We start from the raw sequence: 18863 nt of genomic DNA, 5'->3' as shown, positions 1-18863 counted from the left end.
CCAATTGTCTTAAGTTTTTTTTGTTTTATTTGTGTATATATCTGTTATTTATTTTTGGTATAGTGCTTAACAAGCATAATTTAATTTTGCCCAGTTGCGGCCTGTTGAGGGGCAATAAATATCAAAAGTTCCAAAACATCTATTGTGTTATTTGTATCGATCCACTATATAAACATAATATCGACATACATGGCATTTGATTGGAGGCTAGTCTCACTTTGTCCCACAGCAACATTAAAATAGTTTAGATTTGTATACATTGTTTCTGTTAATAATGTATTGTATTAAGTGTCCATTTCATTTTAATATTTAAATTTATCATAAATAATTGAACATGCACATGTATTTTAAGTTCCGTTAAAGAGGGGTGGAGGTGGGGTCACATTTGAGCATTTAAAAATTTACTTGAAAGTAACGCAATAGTTACTTTCTGAAGTAACTAGTTACTTTTATAATTTGTAACTGAGAAACTAATTTAGTTACTTTTTGGAAGAAGTAACTAGTAACTGTAACTAATTACTTTTTAAAAGTAACTTGCCCAACACTGGTTATTTGTCCAGGTGTATAACTGCAGTGATGTGAAGCGGTTTGAGAGCAGCATCCAACTAACAGAGTTCCAATGAAGCTTGGTCTGGTAAAAAGGCTTCTGCAAAAGGCTGGTGTCACGTATCCTCGCTCACATCTCCTCAAGGATCCTTCCTCATTTGTTGCAGCAGAAATAAGTGAAATGGAATGTTCTTCATGGTGGGTCAAGCGTAGCCCAAGATTTCTGCTGAATGCCTAAGTCCTGTTTGGTAATATTAGGGCTTTGAACTAGGATAAACTGAAAACCAGAAACTATAGACAATTACAAAAACATATACACAGTTAGGGCTATGCAATATAATATACGAAAATCTCATCCCGATATGGGTAATTTCATATCTAGATAATGACACATATCTCGATTTCCTGTTAATTCAATGTTTATATAAAATTACCACATGGAAAGGTGTATTTTTTATTACACTTAGATTTTTCACTTGACAATGAAAGGTTTTTCTGTTTTTAAAAAATGTATTTAAAATATAAAAAGGTAAAAAGAAAACACTTTTTATCTATGGTTGCAAACAACAATGCCCATAAGACTGAAGTAGCCCCAATTTTAGGTACGAGCTCCTCGTATTGTCTTGATGGTTAGAGACCATCTCCTGTTTGGAATTTTTCCATTCTGTGTCATGTTCACTCTCCTCCATGTTTGTTTCTGTTGCCTTCATGCAAATTCCCTGCCTGAATCTGTGCCGTGCGTAAGGAAAAAAAAAAAGATATACATTCGCTTGGATTGTCATTTGCAACACAGAGCAATAGAGCATAACATGAAGAGATAAACGTTCTTCTATTGTCACACAACATATGGTGTCATATAGCTTATAGAAATACGTATACACACACATATATACATACACATTCACAAGCATAAACCTCAAGCTAATCTTTTCCTTTTGTTTTTCTCCAAGTTACATGGTTTCCTACAAATATTGAACCGAGTGGAATTATAGAGCAGAGCAAGGGAATGAGTGTTAATGACTGAGGTGTATTTGTCAATCAAGCCTAACACTGGTATGTGCATGACTTTACATATCCTCCCCATGGGAGTATCATATCAGGCCATGCATTCTGTGTACTTGCACAGTGTAAGGCTGTGTGCTCTCACTGGTGGGGATATGTCTGTCACTGCCTCTCGAGGCTATATCCAGGAGGAGACCATCTGTTTATTTTGTCCTGACATCACCTCTGCTTACAATACCTTAGAGGCCTATATCTTCTGAAAAGGTTTAAAATGACTTTTGGGGAACAGTATTTTCCTATTTTTTGTTATTTCAACATAGAGAAAATCTAACCACCTTTTTATCTTGTTCGTTTTACATGTAAAAAAGTGTGTACTAATAATTTCAGATAAAACGCTTTATGCATATTTATGCTACACTGCCTGAAGGGGTCAGTTCATCCTATGGATTGGTGGTCACAGAAACAACAAAGTTTTGATGAAATAAATTCCTCATGTTGCCTTCCTTGTCTCTCTCTCACTTTCTCTTTCTGTAGCCCACATGTCATAATGTGCTTGTGTACATTTTCATCACCATCTCACTCACCCTACTGTTGTCACATCAACAGACTCAGACTTTCAGATTCCCAGTGTAATTGTAACAAAATCATAATTTGAGTCGAATTACTGTATGCTTCATCAAAAGCCTGGCTTTTAATGTGTGTATATATATGCACACAAGTGTACTGCAGCAGAAATGAAGAATCCTTATTTGTCTGCATCAGAAGCTCAGTCAGATTGTTATAAACCGATACAAATATAGATTTTGTGCTTGAATTACTTGCTGAGCTGTTAATTAATTAAGGGGAAGTCAAAGTGTCAAACACAGCATTTGGGCTGTTTTTATTATCATTACTGTTGCACCTTCTTACAAATGTGAATCATTAGAATCATTTCAGCAGTTATACATCATGTACTAGCTTGTAAATAGTAAAAGCTAGGTTCTTCTTCTAAAAGGAAACATTCCCTCAGTCATACAGATAGTCATTATGTAACACAAGTGGTTATCTTTAATTTGAAATGGATGGTGTCCCTACTCTTAAAAGACCTCTATTAGCCTGCCAAAAAGTGCAAAGATTGCCAAAGATGATGGAAAATGAATATCAAGTGCAATACATCATTCTTGTCTCAGTAGCGATATGGCAATCCCGAGTGGAAAATTAATTTGATTTCCACTACAGCCTGACATTGTAAGATGAGCAGCAGGAGCACTTTCTGTATTTTCTGCCAGTACTGATCATCACAGTGTCAAGGAGTCCCAGATTTTGAATTCATTTTCATATTTTTGTGTTTTCACCGTTTGTTTTTTTCAATGTGGGGTCACCTCATTTTTAGTTTGGGCTCTCAATCGTACTGCAGGGTTAATGCGAAGATATTATTATGTTTATAAGTTAAAAACACTTTTTTACTTATTTGGTGAAAATGAAATCACGCAGGCGATACAAGAATTACAAAAGACCAAAAGATTTTACACAACAAACGCACATTACAAAGGTTGTTATAGGAATATTCTCTCACTGTTATAACTGAATGCTGAAGTTCATATCTTGCTATAAGATTACAACCTGAACCACACATCCTACAAAGCAGCCTCGTGGTGCTTCATATTGGCCAAGTATCAATCAAAACCTCAGAAATAAGAAAAACATATGTGCACCAAATAGATTCAGTACAACAACCCCATGATTAGCAAAATAACATCAGTCTTTCACTCTGTGTGTAGGTTTTTATTTGAGGCAGAGGCAGACTGTTAATTTAATGATAATGACAAGCTGTTATACATTATACAATCTGCCTAAAGCTATGGCTATAACAGTAGAAATATATGAAGACAACAAATACAGTATCACTGCCAATTTTCAAGTATTTTGGAAAAAGTTACCTGTTGCACAGCTCCAAAAAGTGCCAACAATGGAGCTGCCACATCCCGGACTAAATATTGTTTATCAGCCTAGTTTGTATTATATTGAGTCTATACTGAAATGCGTGCTGAATTTAAATATCTCATTTCTTTTTCGCTCATTTATATGCTGAAATATTCAGTCAAATGGACAGGTCTCTCATGTAATACTCTTTTCATGGTTTGACACTATACAGAGATCGACAAATTGCAATTCTCTGAACTCTTAACTAGCTAATTTTTTTTTTCTAAAAAGAAAAGGAAACACCCAGGAAAGTTTGTTTGCTAATGGATACTTATATGAATAGCATTGGCGAAAAGGTATTGCAAAGCAACATTTGTTCCCTTAATGTTCACTGAACAGAAACCATATAGTTGTGATACATGCTAGTGAAGCTTTCTATTGCAATAACTCACCTCCTCATCCAGTTTATTCAGCTCAAGAACCTCAGTCATTTTAACCCGGTTATCTGGAACGAGTTGTGCATGCAATTTGCCATAGTGGGATGGTGGTCTAAAGAAATATAGCTTCTTATGTGGTTGAGTCTTATCACATTTTCAGTGAGTCTTATGCATGCTAGAAGGATAGTAGGTGGTCATGCCACCAATTAAGGCAAATCATGAGTGTGCATTTGATGCTGGTGTTGCATCATGTCTCTACCAGAGTTCTTCCACCAGTTCCAAGTCCATTTTACAAAGATTTTCACATCAGCTATGTAGCTTAGAAATAGTACAATGAAAGAACACAGTGTGCATGCAAGTGACACTGGTACATAGTGACAGAGAGAAGGATGACTAAAATAATTAAAATTTCCTCTTCAGCTAGGCTTAATAGCTGCCCATAGTACTGGTGAACGAATGTGCTGCTTTGAGGCAAGATGAAATGCATGATGAAAGAGACAATTAGTACTTACACAATCAAGGGGAAAGATATCAGCAAACCCAAAACAACAGAGATTGATTGGAGAATTTATTTTTGTCATTAGAGGTCGGTCCTTCTGAGTACCTCAGAATGCAACTCAACAGACAACATCTAAAGGTCTAATCACGCCAGTCCCACAGCCAGCAGTCAGGAAGAGCCACTCCATTCACATGGTTTTTAACTGCATCTGTGACACTAGAATCCCCAGGGCGTGCTCTCCACAGATGCTGCTGCCAGACTAGCTCTCCTGTCTACAGTCCCTATTTGGAAGGAAGAGATATGCAAAGAAAAAAGCACAGCCTTCTTTATATCCTTGACAGCTCATTACCACGGAAACAACCCTGGCCTGGCATCACTGCCCAGCCCTCCTCACTGGAGGAAACAGACAATAAAAGAAGAGAGTGTTGAGGAGAAATGAGAGTGCAATATTGCATCCACTAACTGATCCTTTAATTAAAATATGCTGCTGAGTGTGGAGGTCTGCTATATTTCGGGCAGCATCGGTCTCCACAAGTGTGGCATTAAAACTCCAATATGGTAAAGGGCAAAACCAGGTGTCTGACATAATAGATAAACATGAGAAATTTGGCATGAGCAGCATCACTTTGTGGGCACTATAATGGTTTGGCGCACTCGCCATTTAAAATGTTCTTGCTCTTTGTTCGGGAAAGGAAGAACAAATAACAAGGGAAAAGGGTAGACAGGTGGGAAAGTCTTAACTGGATTCAGTCCTAATATAGTGAGAGTGCAGGTTTTTTTTTACACATGTGGGGAACTTTAACCTTGACTGCGTCTGGCCAAGCAATGAAAAATCTGTTTAATTATCCATGATAAATTCAAGCCTGTAAGTATAGGAAGCAGCTGAAAAAACAACTGTAATCCCTCCTGTGGTACTACTGAACTACCAACAACTGTTTTGGGATGGAATGGGGCCAGATTTAAAAAACATCAAGTAAGGAAATGTTCTTCTCAGTTTGCATGTGTTCTCACAATGTATTCATTTCAAAATGGGACAGGTGAGGGGGAACCCCCAGGAAAACCTCAGTAAAAAGCATGTGTAGACTGGTGGATTGTTGGTAGACTTCTTTTGCAGATGGCTAGTGTTATATGGCTACAGTCGATCCTTGCAGAGCTTCTTTGCTTCCCCTCAGTTTGAATAATGATGAAGGTCTGTTCAATTACTGTTATCTTCTAGTTCTTTTCTCAATCATGTTTAAGTTGAACTCTGATAACCTATGATGCCAGCTTGGGTCTGAGAAATAGTTACTTTGTCCATCTGTGGTTTCACAGATCTCTAGCATTAGGTGTTTTGGGGCTAAGTGATGCGATAGAGATACAGTACAAGGTACGAATCATCCTGTTTAAAAAACAAACTCCTCTGACATAGTGCTTGGAGATGTTGCTGGCCGAGGGTAATGTGGACTTGATACAACATGCTTGAAGTTATTTTGAAGCAAACATTGGAATACTCGCAAAGAATCTTCATTTGTCAGTGGACTCTGCCAGAATCCATCTAGACTTCAGAAAACAGTCCTGTCTGCTAGTTTTGGAAGTAGGTCAGTCTTTAAGATCAACACATGCAAAGATTTTTTTTCATAGCTTTGAGCAAGGAACCATTGGTGTACCGTTTGGTTTGTTCAGTTACATTTTATATGATGCTCATTAAAATCCCCCTCTACTCAAAAATATGTTTTTCTTCTTGTTCCTACAGTTGGAGGTTTGAGCTTCACTGTGCAGAATGATGTACGTGCAGACTTTGAGACTATAAGGATGTTTTCAAATTCTTCTTCTGAAAGTAAAACGTTTTTCTGTGAAAGTCTGACTTTAAAGGGTAGGCCTAAGAACATGTTTTGTGACATCAGAAAAGTCAATTTTGGTCTATGTAACTTACACACGTGTGATCTAGAAGCTGGAAGCCGCCAACGCACATTCACTGAGAATGGACTTTAGTAGGAGTAGGAGACATCTTGTGTACAGCAGGGAAATTTAAGAAATAAACCAAATTTGCATATTCATCGATTCTAGAATTTGCACTGAGGTAGAGGGAGTAGATGCCTTTTTAAGTATTTTAATGTGGATATTATACTTTTGCAGAAAAAAAACATAGCCACACATGATTGTTCCAAGCAGACGATCTGTATATGTGTTAAAACATGTCTGAAGGGAATATTTAAGTCAAATCTCAGACAGGCACATGCTGTTTAAGTACTTTACAGCATGCGTGAAGTATGCTCAGCTCAGAGTCCATATATCAATGCTACATGCATTCACACTGGCTATATGGAGAAGTAGAACATAACTATCTCATCTGGTAGAAAAACATGTTTCCCTTGCCTGGCTTCCAATGTATAAAGCAGAGGTGGAAAGAGTACTGAAAATCTGTACTCAAATAAAAGTATTGTTACATTACTGAAATATTACTCAGCTACAAGTGAAACTACTGGTACTACTAAAAAATACTCAAGTAAAAGAACATTAGTTACTTTTTAACTGTTGATATTTAATGCATTATGAATAGCAGGCATTCAATGGAAGGGGAGTTCCCAGTAGAAAATATCTACTTTCAACTAAACACATTTATCTGATAATAAAAGGTATGAAAATATCAAAATACGGCAATTTGTTTTCTTAACAAATAAGTTGGAATTTTGTCTGTTAAGAGCATACGATAAATATCCTGCGCAGAACACATGTAATTAGTATAAACCCTAACCTAAATAACCTGGCAAGACCCTAATCTTTCTCCATTTGGTATTTGTTTATCCAAATCTTCAGTCATTAAATTACTCTCAACTTCTGGGTCAGTTCTGGTCAATGTGGTCAACTCTCCAAACCTGTGCCTCCTGCAGTGTGTTTTTTTGTTAATAGTTTGTGTGTCCCTGCCGAATAAAATTACAGGCTTCAAAAATATACTCATAAAAGTACCCAACCCAACAAACGTCTCCAGCCAAGCATTTTTTCTGAGCACCCAAAATGTGGACACAACGAGTTTCTATACAATTATAAGTTGGCCTGGACTATATGTACATCTGTTTCATGTACACATAGTGTTTTGTTTTGTAATGCATATTAATTTGTGTGATTAAAAGATGTTGTATTGGTTACAAAATGGTTCTTACAAATACTCAGTTTTATCTTCAATCTACAACTGATTTAAAATGTCAGCTGTCCCTTTTTGCAGCTGTTTATTTCGCCCTGCCTAGTTAGCAAATCTCTGGGTCTTCATGCACATGACACATAGCCTGACCTAAGGTTTATATATCTATTACACAACCAGGGATAAGTTGCAACACCTTATGACAAATAAACTGAACTATGCCTTTAAACACATTTTGATTTATCGGGGGAGTAATGTTAGTTGCTGGAGCGGGAGTGACCACACACTTGCACTAAAGCAGAGCGGGCAGCTGAGAGACACAGAAAAAAGAAAAACATTTTCGCCCTTAATCCTGACGCGCCCCACACAGTGCATCAGTTAGCCTCAAGGGGTTGTCTGAAAACTGGTATAGGAGATTTCCTGAACTCCTGGTAGGTGAACAGGAAACAAGACAAGAAAACAAGACCATAGCGAATTATCACACACTGCTGAAGAGTGGAGTGGCACAAGATGTGCACCATATTATAAGTTGGAACACAACTTCTGCTTCCGGCAAAGGGTTAGGGACAGAGAGGCTTAATGTCGTTGCTTTGCCTTCATTTGATCTGTAATATGGAGCAGTATAAATCACATTGTGTGAAGTACATTTGAAATAAAAAGAAACTGCTACTTTGTTCCTACTAACTGAATATATTTGATATATCTTATATGCATGCATTTCTTTTGATGCAGGCAATCTATTGTATAATATGTTGATATTTATGAGTAAATAGTGTGTAAAACAGCCACAACCTCCATAGTAAGAGATATATTTTGGTTATGGTGGACAGTGTGTGAAATCTGTGAACTACTAGTAAAATGGAATGGGTTAGAATCTACCATTATCGACTATATAACATATGCATAGGCTAAAATAATAAAAGCCAGCTGGAACTCACCTTAGTCAGACCATGCTGGGGGGATGAAGTGCTACTGGTATGGATATAGAGTGTTGAGGACCTAGAGCAATCTGGATCTCACAGATAAGCTGATGGTTGCTTGTGAGCCTCACAGCGACGCAGGCGGTATGATGAAGTAGTTACATCAAATTGCTAGAAAAATAGGAGAAAAAAACATTCAGAACATCACTGAAGAGAGAGGAGAGGAGAGTGCCAAGGAGGTTCCTCACAGTCCCGTTTTATCATGGTAGTCATGTCAAGTCAAGCACCATGGCAGCAACACCTAACAGGACAGAAACGCAGCGAGGATAACACGGCAGGTAAGGGAGCGGAATGACCTCGAAAAAAAGGGTCTTGATCGTTGCAACTGACTTGATAAACAAGGCCAAGTGGTTGCCAGTCTGGCATCTGATTCGATATTGGAAGAAGATCTAACAGAATCTAATACATATTGGTCACGGACTGTGCCTTGAAAATGCATATGTTAATTAATGCCATTCACATCTAGCACATCTGTGTCGTAAAATAATTTCAGCAGCAGAATGAGAATATTTGTTGTGTTTAATCTACATTTTGAGATGTAATACTTACTTATTCTGAAGGTGTGCTATTGCCTCATTTCTGAATCAACATGCATACAAAGAACAAAGTGGGTAGTTACCTCGCATTAGGTGCTGACTTTCTACATCAGCAGGCAACATTCCCAGTATGTTTAAGTAAGGGGATTTATACAGTATTTCATCATTTTTTGTGCGTTCATTGCCACCAACCTAACTAGAGAGAGTGCTGCCGTTGGCTAACACTGTCAGCAATGTGATGCACGCCTTCACTCTTCATATTCAAAACTCCCACCCATACTTATGAGCCAAATGTCATGAACTTATATCTGAATTACACTTCATGGGGAGTCAAAATCTCTCATGTTGGCGGGAAGCTATAACTGCCAAAGGGATACATTTAGTAAATAGCAGCAGCAAACATCTGGCCCTCTGATTTTAATTAGCCCCAACTTACAGTTATGTCTCCCTCTGTTTCAGTCATCAAATGATCTTTATAAAATTTCATGACCTTTTTTTTTTTAAATGCCATAAAAAAGGACTAAAACAGAAGGGTCCGCATTTATAAAACTCTGCTTATCCTATAACACTGCCTACTGACAAACCTCGGAATCTACTTAACAAATATTCAGATCTATGAAGCCATGCCTGTAGGTAGTCTCCATGTCAAAACTACCTACCTGTGTTGAACTGTGCTCGTGTGTACTCATGACAGAAAGACAGGGTAGATAATGTTCCATATTATCGGAAGGAAGCTGCCCTCTCTCTAGCACCACATAACCAGCAAAACATGTAATTACTTGGTAACTACAGATGAAAAAACTAAAAATACTGTCACACACGATAGATGGTGAATGAACATTGTTGAGAATCTGGTATGTATCAATCCACCAACCAGCATAAAACTTATTAAACACAGCTAATCAATGGAGGATTGTTGCCAGTTGAGGTGTCAAAATAACATTTTCCCCGGGCACAGGGCACTTTGTTTATATCAAATTGCTTTTTGTATTTTTTTATATTTTCTTGATATTAAAAGTTGTGGCCACAAAAAGAAAAAACCCATCATCAAGCAAACTGTTTTGTCTGGAATTTTGCTACAGAGAGTGGAGGGCACAGATGCAGCTCAGGATGCCATAGAAACCGGCAAGGCTGACTTAAAATAACTTGAGCCAAGCACATTAAGTATTTTGTTCCATTTTATTTAGACACAGTCTCAAGTGTGGCAGTTGCTGTTGGTGGGGGGGGTAGTATTAATTAATTGAGTTCCAGGCCAAAGCAGTGTCTCCAGCAAGCACATCCCAGCCATGGTGTCTTGTCAGCCAGGCCCCAAGTTTCTCTTTGTTTTTGTTTGAATGTACTTATTTAGCCTATTCTTGTAGTGGTGATAATAAATGTATAACCCCAATTAGTTCAAGGCATATACTGACTTGTAGTGGTGATGTGCATTTAATTAGGAACAGAGCCAGCGACCGCTGGAGGTCCCAATTGTAATTGCTAAAGTTATAATTTGCGGTAAAGTTTGACTGATAATTTGCCCCCCGAACATAAATGAAAGTGCAATTTTATTTGGCAAAGTGGTCAGGCCTGGTGAAACTTAGATATTCTATGCGTCGCTTTTGGGTCGGCCACTAGGTGGCGCTATTTTTAAGAAAAGTAGGTTTAGGCTAACAACTCCCCACAAAATTGGACAGTACAATCAAATGATGTTGCTAATTAAATATTTTGCTATTTGCGACTGTACGTTGAAGGGTGTGTACGTGGCATGCTGTCAGAGTTGGCCATTTGAAATACCGTGGCCATTTTCCGCGTTGTATTTGAACAGACTCCTCATGGGGGACTTATCAAATCTACTACAAAATTGGACAGTACATTCAAAAGATGTTGCTAATTAAAAGGTGTGCTATTTGCGACTGTACATTGAAGGGCGTGTCTGTGGCTTTCCGTCAAATTTGGCCATTTTGAATTCCGTGGTAATGTTCTGTGAATCTTTCGCATTGTATTTGAACAAACGCCTCATAGGAGACATTTTTATTGAATTTTAATCACAAATACAGAAATGTTCATACAATGTTCATTTTTCAAAGTGATAAAACACAAACACCCCTCCACTCCCACGAGCCACATCTACAAACCGTATTTCCTACGGAGTATTGTTCCTGGAGTATTGTATGAAACCCCTGGAAGTCAAGTATTAAATTGCAAGATAAATAGGGGACTTATCAAATCTACTTCAAAATTGGACAGTACAATCAAAAAATGTTGCTGATTAAAAGTTGTGCTATTTGCGACTGTACGTTGAAGGGCGTGTCTGTGGTGTGCCGTCAAAGTTGGCAAGCTTGAATCGAATGTCAAGCTGTGATGCCATTTCCGGCATTTCAGGGCTTCAATTTGAAATAACTCCTCCTACAGATTTTATCGAATTGACTTCAAATTTGATCACTGCAATCTAGACACATTGGTGATCAAAAGTTAAATTAAATATTAATGATGGCGAGGTCCCGCCCAATGCTGCTTGCAGCTTTAATATTTTTTTGTTTCTTAATCTGTGGATCGAGTATTATTTTGTGATCTCGCAATCTGGCATTGCTCTGAGCATGACAGAAAGTATGCGTAGAACACAATTACTCAATGAATCCCGGCTCTTGCTGACATACATTCCACCCCTGTCTTTTTGTGCGTAGCAGTGTTTTTTTAAGTGGATAAAGGTTATCAAACAGACCTACAGTGTTTAATGTAAAATCAAAAAGTTCAGTTGTTGAGTTTAAATATTTGCAATACAGTGCATTCTGAAAATTAGCTCTGATCTTTAAGCTGAAAGTATAATTCGATGTCTTTGAAATGATGGATGTTGTGTTCTGTTTTTGGGTATCTGATTTATCTAGACAATTTGCTAACTATTGACATTTCTTTGCAAACTTTACACACAGTATGGCATTTTCTTAGTCAACTTTAGTCCGTGTGGACCTTTACCACAAAGCAAGTTACTACATAGCTTCCGAAGGACAAGGTTCTGTTCAACATGCAAAACAATAGTGAAAACAATCAGCATGCTCTTGTGTTGAAATCTAATTCAATTTTATATTTCACTCATCTTGTTACATTGTTGCACCAATTCATTTGCTAAAGAGAGCCTGTATGCATCTCTGCCCACCTACTCAAGGTACATGACCTATAAAGAATGCAGTAAAACATAATGCTCATGCTCTCATAATATATAACTGCCTCTTTGTTATGTCTAAATTCATGTTTGCTTTTGCACAAAAGGTCACAGAACTCGCAGTCTGATAATTGACAATCCACTGTCAATTATCAGACTGCTTCAGCAAAATGTAATTGTTTTAAATACTTTGTAATTTATCTAATAAATTTACATGTGGAAGTCTGAAATTCTTCATTTGTTGAATGAAGACCATGAGATGTTCCAAAGAGCAGTAAGTACACATTTGGGCTTTGGTTATATTGGTGTTTTGTTTAACTGCTATGCTCCAATTTTGTAATTGTCCTCTCCACTTTCTCTCTCGTGCACACTTTTGTGTTTTTTTTTTTTAAATGCCATAAAAAAGGACTAAAACAGAAGGGTCCACGTTTATAAAACGCTGCGTATCCTAAAACACTGCCTACTGACAAACCTCGGAATCTACTTACTTTCACTTTACTGAGTGCTGTTTTCTTCACATATTTAAAATGTTTACTTTGGATGTGCCCCACAACAGTGTATTTTTGTCTGATTATCTTTGGTCCTTACAGGCTAAACACTAGACTGTCGACATTTTCCTAAGTGTATTGGGTGGTCAGCCATTAGTTTGTTTGCTGGAGGATATTAAAATACAGAATTCAAGTGAGGAAATGGAGCATCAATACATAGTATACTCAGTTATCCTAACTAACTAAAATTACATGGAAATAACCTTTGAATTGTGCCATTCAATTGTTCTATTTTGAGCTTAGTTTGGAAATGGTATGAGAAACAGGTTTTTTTTTCAATAGAAAGCACCTTACATAGGCCATAGTTGACCTTTCAAGACAGCACAGCAATAGTACCATTTTCATTCTGCGTTGCTATAAAAGTCTAGGCCCTGGTCTGTTAGCCGTCTCTATCCATATGATGATAGATCTGGTCATGGTATTGGTTGCCATCTTCTTCCTGGATCAGTTTAACCACCAGGTCCCTTACCATGAGCTGGAGAGGCTGTGCTACATAAAATAAAACTGATCGATAGCTGACAAAATGTCCCTTTGTTTCTTTTATCTGTACTAAATAATCTTTTTTTCTTTGATAGCGGTTCTCATTCAACACTACATTCAAAGTTATGATAGAAACATTAATGCCAAACAGTCATTATTGTATTGGCAAACACAGAGTGTATGCTTCTGAGCGTATCAACAATTAGGCCTATTAAAATGAAACTCTAAAATCAGCTGCAGATAACTATTCTCTTCATTGTGTCATAAGTGGACAGGCTTCTGACATTTGCAAAAAGAAAATACATATTACATTCCCCTAGGCTACACTAGTGAACTATTATTGAATGTGAAGTATTCCACCTCATTACTTTAAAGATACCAACTCACCCACTCACAAATGGCAGCTCCCATACCAGGCAAATGAAAATGTCCGACAATTGCACTGTGGATCTTCTCCAATATGTCCACCAAAAGGGCTGCAATAACGCTCTTTGACAGCAGACAGTCTCTATTTGGTCTTGTATTAAAGAAGAGGTATTATGTTTTTCTTTTGTTTCTGTCATATACTGTTACAACGTCAGATGATGATATTAAACAACGCCAAAGTGTCAAATAATGAGGTAAGCGTACGTAAAAGTAACTCCTGTGGGCAAAAAGCTGACTGACTGCTCTGGATGTCATGACCAGCCTGACGTTGGCTAGTCACAGATTTCTTTCTATTGTTATCTGCTCCAGGCAAAGCATGGCTGAGGACACCCACCAAGTACAGAGGCACATTCAGTCTGTTATCCAACTGCTTTGCTCAGGAGACAAGGCTAAGCCTTCAGTTTTGTATGCAGAAAGCGCTTTTTTGGAAAAGGTACATATTTTCTGGTTTTCCCTCTAATGCTTCTCTGCCTCAACTCTCAGCAATTTATGGAGTTTAGTGATGGACATTTACTTGTAGCAATTAGCCAACCTCTAACAGCTGCTAATGGACAGGGAGTTTGAGGCACCGGCACTCCCAGCAGGGCCAAAACTCCTGTATTAGAGACGTAACTTTAAACACGGACACAACCGCGGTGCTCTGAGCTCCTAGGCCGAGTAATGCTAACCAGCTACCATTAGCAGCTAAAGTAGTAAACTGCTAATAAAAAGTAGCTATGGCTATATTTTCATTTTGTGAGTTGGAAATAAGCATTATATCCACCGTGTATATACAGTATGCATTACATTAATGCACTCCCGTCTTCTGCACAGTTTTCTTTTCTTATCTTCATTTATTTATATTTTGAAAGTACTTTATTTTTCTGTGTGATTTTTGTGTGATTTGAATATTTGTATTTGTATATTTTATGCACCAATTGCACCAGGACACATTCCTCGTAGGCGTAAAAACCTACTTGGCAATAAAAATAATTCTGATTCTGATTCTAGGTCCACTTTACCTATATTGGAATAGCAGGTGTCCAGTCTTCTCTTTAGTTAAAATCTCTATTTGGCTCCTCAAGATACTGGTTATGGGGTTACAAATCCAGCACCTCTGGCACTATACGGGGATCCATTTTACCAGTGTGAACAGCCTGACTGCTCCTCAACTTGCCTACCTCTACCTCTTAGCTGTTTTTTTGCCTTTTGTTCTCACTACCTCTATCTCAGTCTGTCATTCTCTGTCACCACTGCCTGTCATACAAGTCATACAAAACTCAGTCAAAGCTTCTCGCCCCGTACGACTCATTAACTATCTATCACTCTCTCACTATCATAGTGAAGTTAGTGTTGTGTGTGTAAATTGCAGTACTTTTAAGCAGTGTAGTCAGTGGTTAGAAGGCTGGGAAGATCATTACAACTGTTTTGAAACGATGTTACCAAATTTTAATGTGTTGTGTGCCTTGAAGTACAGTGAATTTAATTACAAAAGTGTGCCAAGAGCCTGGGCAAATAACTACCTGAAATATCAGTTTGGCAAAGAGTCCTTCACTTATTAAATGGTTTGTGGCATGGTAGCATTATTTTAGGATACTTTGTGGATAATCTGAGTTTGATTCAGAGATTGAGTGTCCATTGAAATGACAATTCTAGCTTGAAAAGTAACAACTGCAAGCTGAAATACTCTAATACAATCTTAACTTTGATTTTTTTAGCATCTGGCACTTTTTACTGCAATTTTATTTTCTTCCTCTTTGCCAAGATTTGCTGTTGTTTCTAACACAATATTGACAATCCAGGTGTGACAAGGCATGTGACAACCACTGGAGCTGCATCCATCAGATACCATGTGTTGATTCTAGCACATGGGCAGGTGTCATTCCATCAGTATCCACTGTATACTGTGTTTTGAGATGCATTATGTTGCCTTTATGTGCCTGTAGGAAATCTCAGAATAATGCAGGGAGCTATGATGAACAACATTAATAAGGGCAGAACAAAATGGATATAAATTAGCACATAGGATGTAAGTGTTTTCTTTGCTCATATTGAATTTATTTTTTGGTTCTTTCCGCCTGGAAAGGAAGTTGAAAGTGAAACGTAAAATTTGAAGGCTTCTTGCAATTCTTTGCTGTTTGCAGCTCACTGTACAACGTTCATTGTTGTTTGCAGTAGCCAACTTGTCCACCATATAGACGAGAGTATAATCCTACAATTTAGTTTTATTTACTTTGCGGTGACATTCAATATGTTCAACTTGATCTTCTGGAAGTACAACAACAGTCTTTGTGCCGTCTTCAGTCGGCCAGTCTTGGGACTTTACCTGACATCTTTTTATATTGTCAGAACCAGACAGCCATTTTCATAAACATATGCACCAATTACAAAATCCATTAATATCCATCATGTTCTGTCATAAATCATATAGCTGGGCAGCCAGTCTGACTGTAATAATTGCTGAGCAAGAAGCAGAAGTCTGTGATTAGGTTTAGTCATTATTTCCCTCCATGTGATTAATCTCAGCTTTGAAATAATAAATGGGGAAAATGAACCAGTTTTATGTCAGTGCGTTTGTAATTGTGAATTTGAGCGTGACATATTATGAAGCCAAGTTTTGACAGAAATCTGTTTCTGTCAGTCTCTTCTCTCCCACTCCTCTGTCTGTGACAAATACAATGATCAATGCTTTGCCATGTTGTTGTTTGTATCAGAGCATCTAAAAATATCATGAAACCTACAAATGTCAAATTGAAATCCAACCATTTCCCCAGGTCTCTGTTCACTTTAAAGTATTTAAAATACTTTAGCTAAATGTCAGAATAGGTGGAAAAAAAACATTCACGCATGAGAAAAATACACAATATCAAAACTTTAGTTAAGTGAAATTCCTTTATTTTACCTATAATAAAAGATATTTCCACATTATTACTCCAGTGCTGATTAGTAGCAATGCTTTTATATTAACCTCTGTGTACTCCCACAATTATTCCCTCTACCAGAGGACACTTTTATTTTCCATTGAGACTACAAGTTTGGATGCATGCACATCATATTAATTCCCTGCTTTGTTTGAACACTCATTAAAGCAGTTTTTTCTGCTCTTGCCGAAATTACACACGCTCTAGTGAATTATATGTGCATCACACTTTGCCTTCAAGCGTCAGTGAGCAGGGGATACCTTAAATACTAATTGTTAAAGGTTCATGTTCTTGCCACTTAGAACCAGGAAATCTCATTTGGATGCTATAAACCCCATTCAACAGAGGTCCTAATTCAAATTCAGAATGTAGATTTCTCATTATTGCAGATGGTTGTATACTTTAAATCTTATTGATCTCTTTGTTCAGCAATTTCTCTTCATTGTGGGAATAATCAGATTTACTAAGGCTGCATATATGAGATTAAAAAATATCCCTCACCTTCCAACGGCAACACGTGGGGCCTTTTCTTATGTACAGAATTGGCTCCCAGACAACGCTGACTAATGTCTTCTGGCACACAGAGTTTTAGGGAAATCAATTTTTGCACAATAACTAGCCCAGGCAAGAATCTGCCCTGTGGAATGAGGGAAAGCATATTACTTCTAATGCAAACCCTATTATCAAAGACACACAGTCATACATTATTTAGTGAATGCCAGTTTCACAAGGCTGGTTCAAAAACAAACATGAATTATTCATCCATACCAAGATTTTTTCTTGGTTTTCTGAACGTAATTAATATTAAGAACAATCAGCTCATCACAAATCAAACACTGTAGCATCTAATCCAATGCAGCAACTTTCGAAGGGAGAAGACAATGATAGAATTTCATGACCATTGTGTTGCCTAATGGGTGCTCTAACGGTGGTGCTCATTCACAGTGAAGGGGGAATCCTGCAGGTTTATTGATTCAAGTCCAGGTTAAAGGTTTAGCTATTATTCTGCAGCTGAAAGGGGATCACCCTTTTTGCCCAGGGATCAATGAAGAGCCTGCAGCTATAATTACCATGCACTTGATGATGTTATTATTACTATGGCATGCACTGCTGAAATTGATTATACAGTCCCATCAAAGGCATGTCACAGCACACCCTTAAAAAAGAGACACTATATCTCTCCTTAAATGTGCAGTAATAGGCACCAGTGCCGTTTTTGTTTTTTACAACAATTCTGGAACTCGCAAAGCTCAACTAAGCATGCAGGTAACATAATGTTTGATTATATTCATTTTCTGGAATTAGTTTCAGTAAAAACAGGTATTACTGTAAGCAGTCTCTGCAGCTGGCAGTGTAACTGCTCGCCAAATCTTTACACCAACAAGCAGCTGTTTGCCAAATTGTCCCAACAGGCCACCCTTGATAATCAACAATCATGATCACATGATCAGTATTTTAAAAAGCAGTAGGATTCATAATACAAGTTCTAAATGGTTACAATTACTTATTTATCTGGCATGGTTATTACTGGTTTTTGAATACGTATTATTCACAGTCATTTGGAATTATTTGCTTTAAATTCGGCACACAGGCATTAGACATTATTGTTGGACATTTTTCAAAATAAAGAAAAGGATTTATAGCAACTACCAGTGCTTTAATGGCTACTGAAATTGCACTAACCGTTGTCTAAATGTCACAGGCCACAATCCAGATGCCGACTCATTCGCACAAGGCCTTGGGGGAGCATGATAAAGGTTTCAAATGTCAATTATGTCTGATAAAGTTTGCAATGGCAAATTTCTGTTATCTCTGTTTAGTTCTTCCATTGAAACATATGCACAGGAAACCTGGACTTATCTGACCAGAGAAAGACCCAAAATACAAACAGATGAGAGCAAAAGAGTCCTTACTCATTTCCTTTAAAATGAATTTACTTTGTGTTTATGTACCTACTTCACTGGTCTGTCAGCTTTCAAATTCCAATTGCCTGGGTTACAAGCTCAATTCCTGACTGCTGTCCCATTTGGTTATAACTATGCAGTTTCTCTAATACACGATCATTTGAATTCAAAATGTATTAACTTGAAGCATTACATATTTTACATTAATATAGCTCCCTTGCTGGCCATGAACTCAAATCAATAGACTCAATCAATAGACATTATTTACATGAGATGAACGTGTCACTTTTTGGTTATTCGGATTCATGGTATGCGCTTTTACACAAGGACATGTTAAATCTTGTCATCTCATCCCTCCAACCCACACTGTGTGGGCAGACAGGCCCAACTTGCAAATCAGCTGTTGCTCTTCAAGCAGTTGAGATCCTCACACTTATTGGCTGCTT

This window comes from Dicentrarchus labrax, unplaced genomic scaffold (genome assembly GCF_905237075.1).
Source record: "Dicentrarchus labrax unplaced genomic scaffold, dlabrax2021, whole genome shotgun sequence".
In the NCBI taxonomy this organism is placed as follows: domain Eukaryota; kingdom Metazoa; phylum Chordata; class Actinopteri; family Moronidae; genus Dicentrarchus; species Dicentrarchus labrax.
This window is presented reverse-complemented; position numbering follows the sequence as displayed.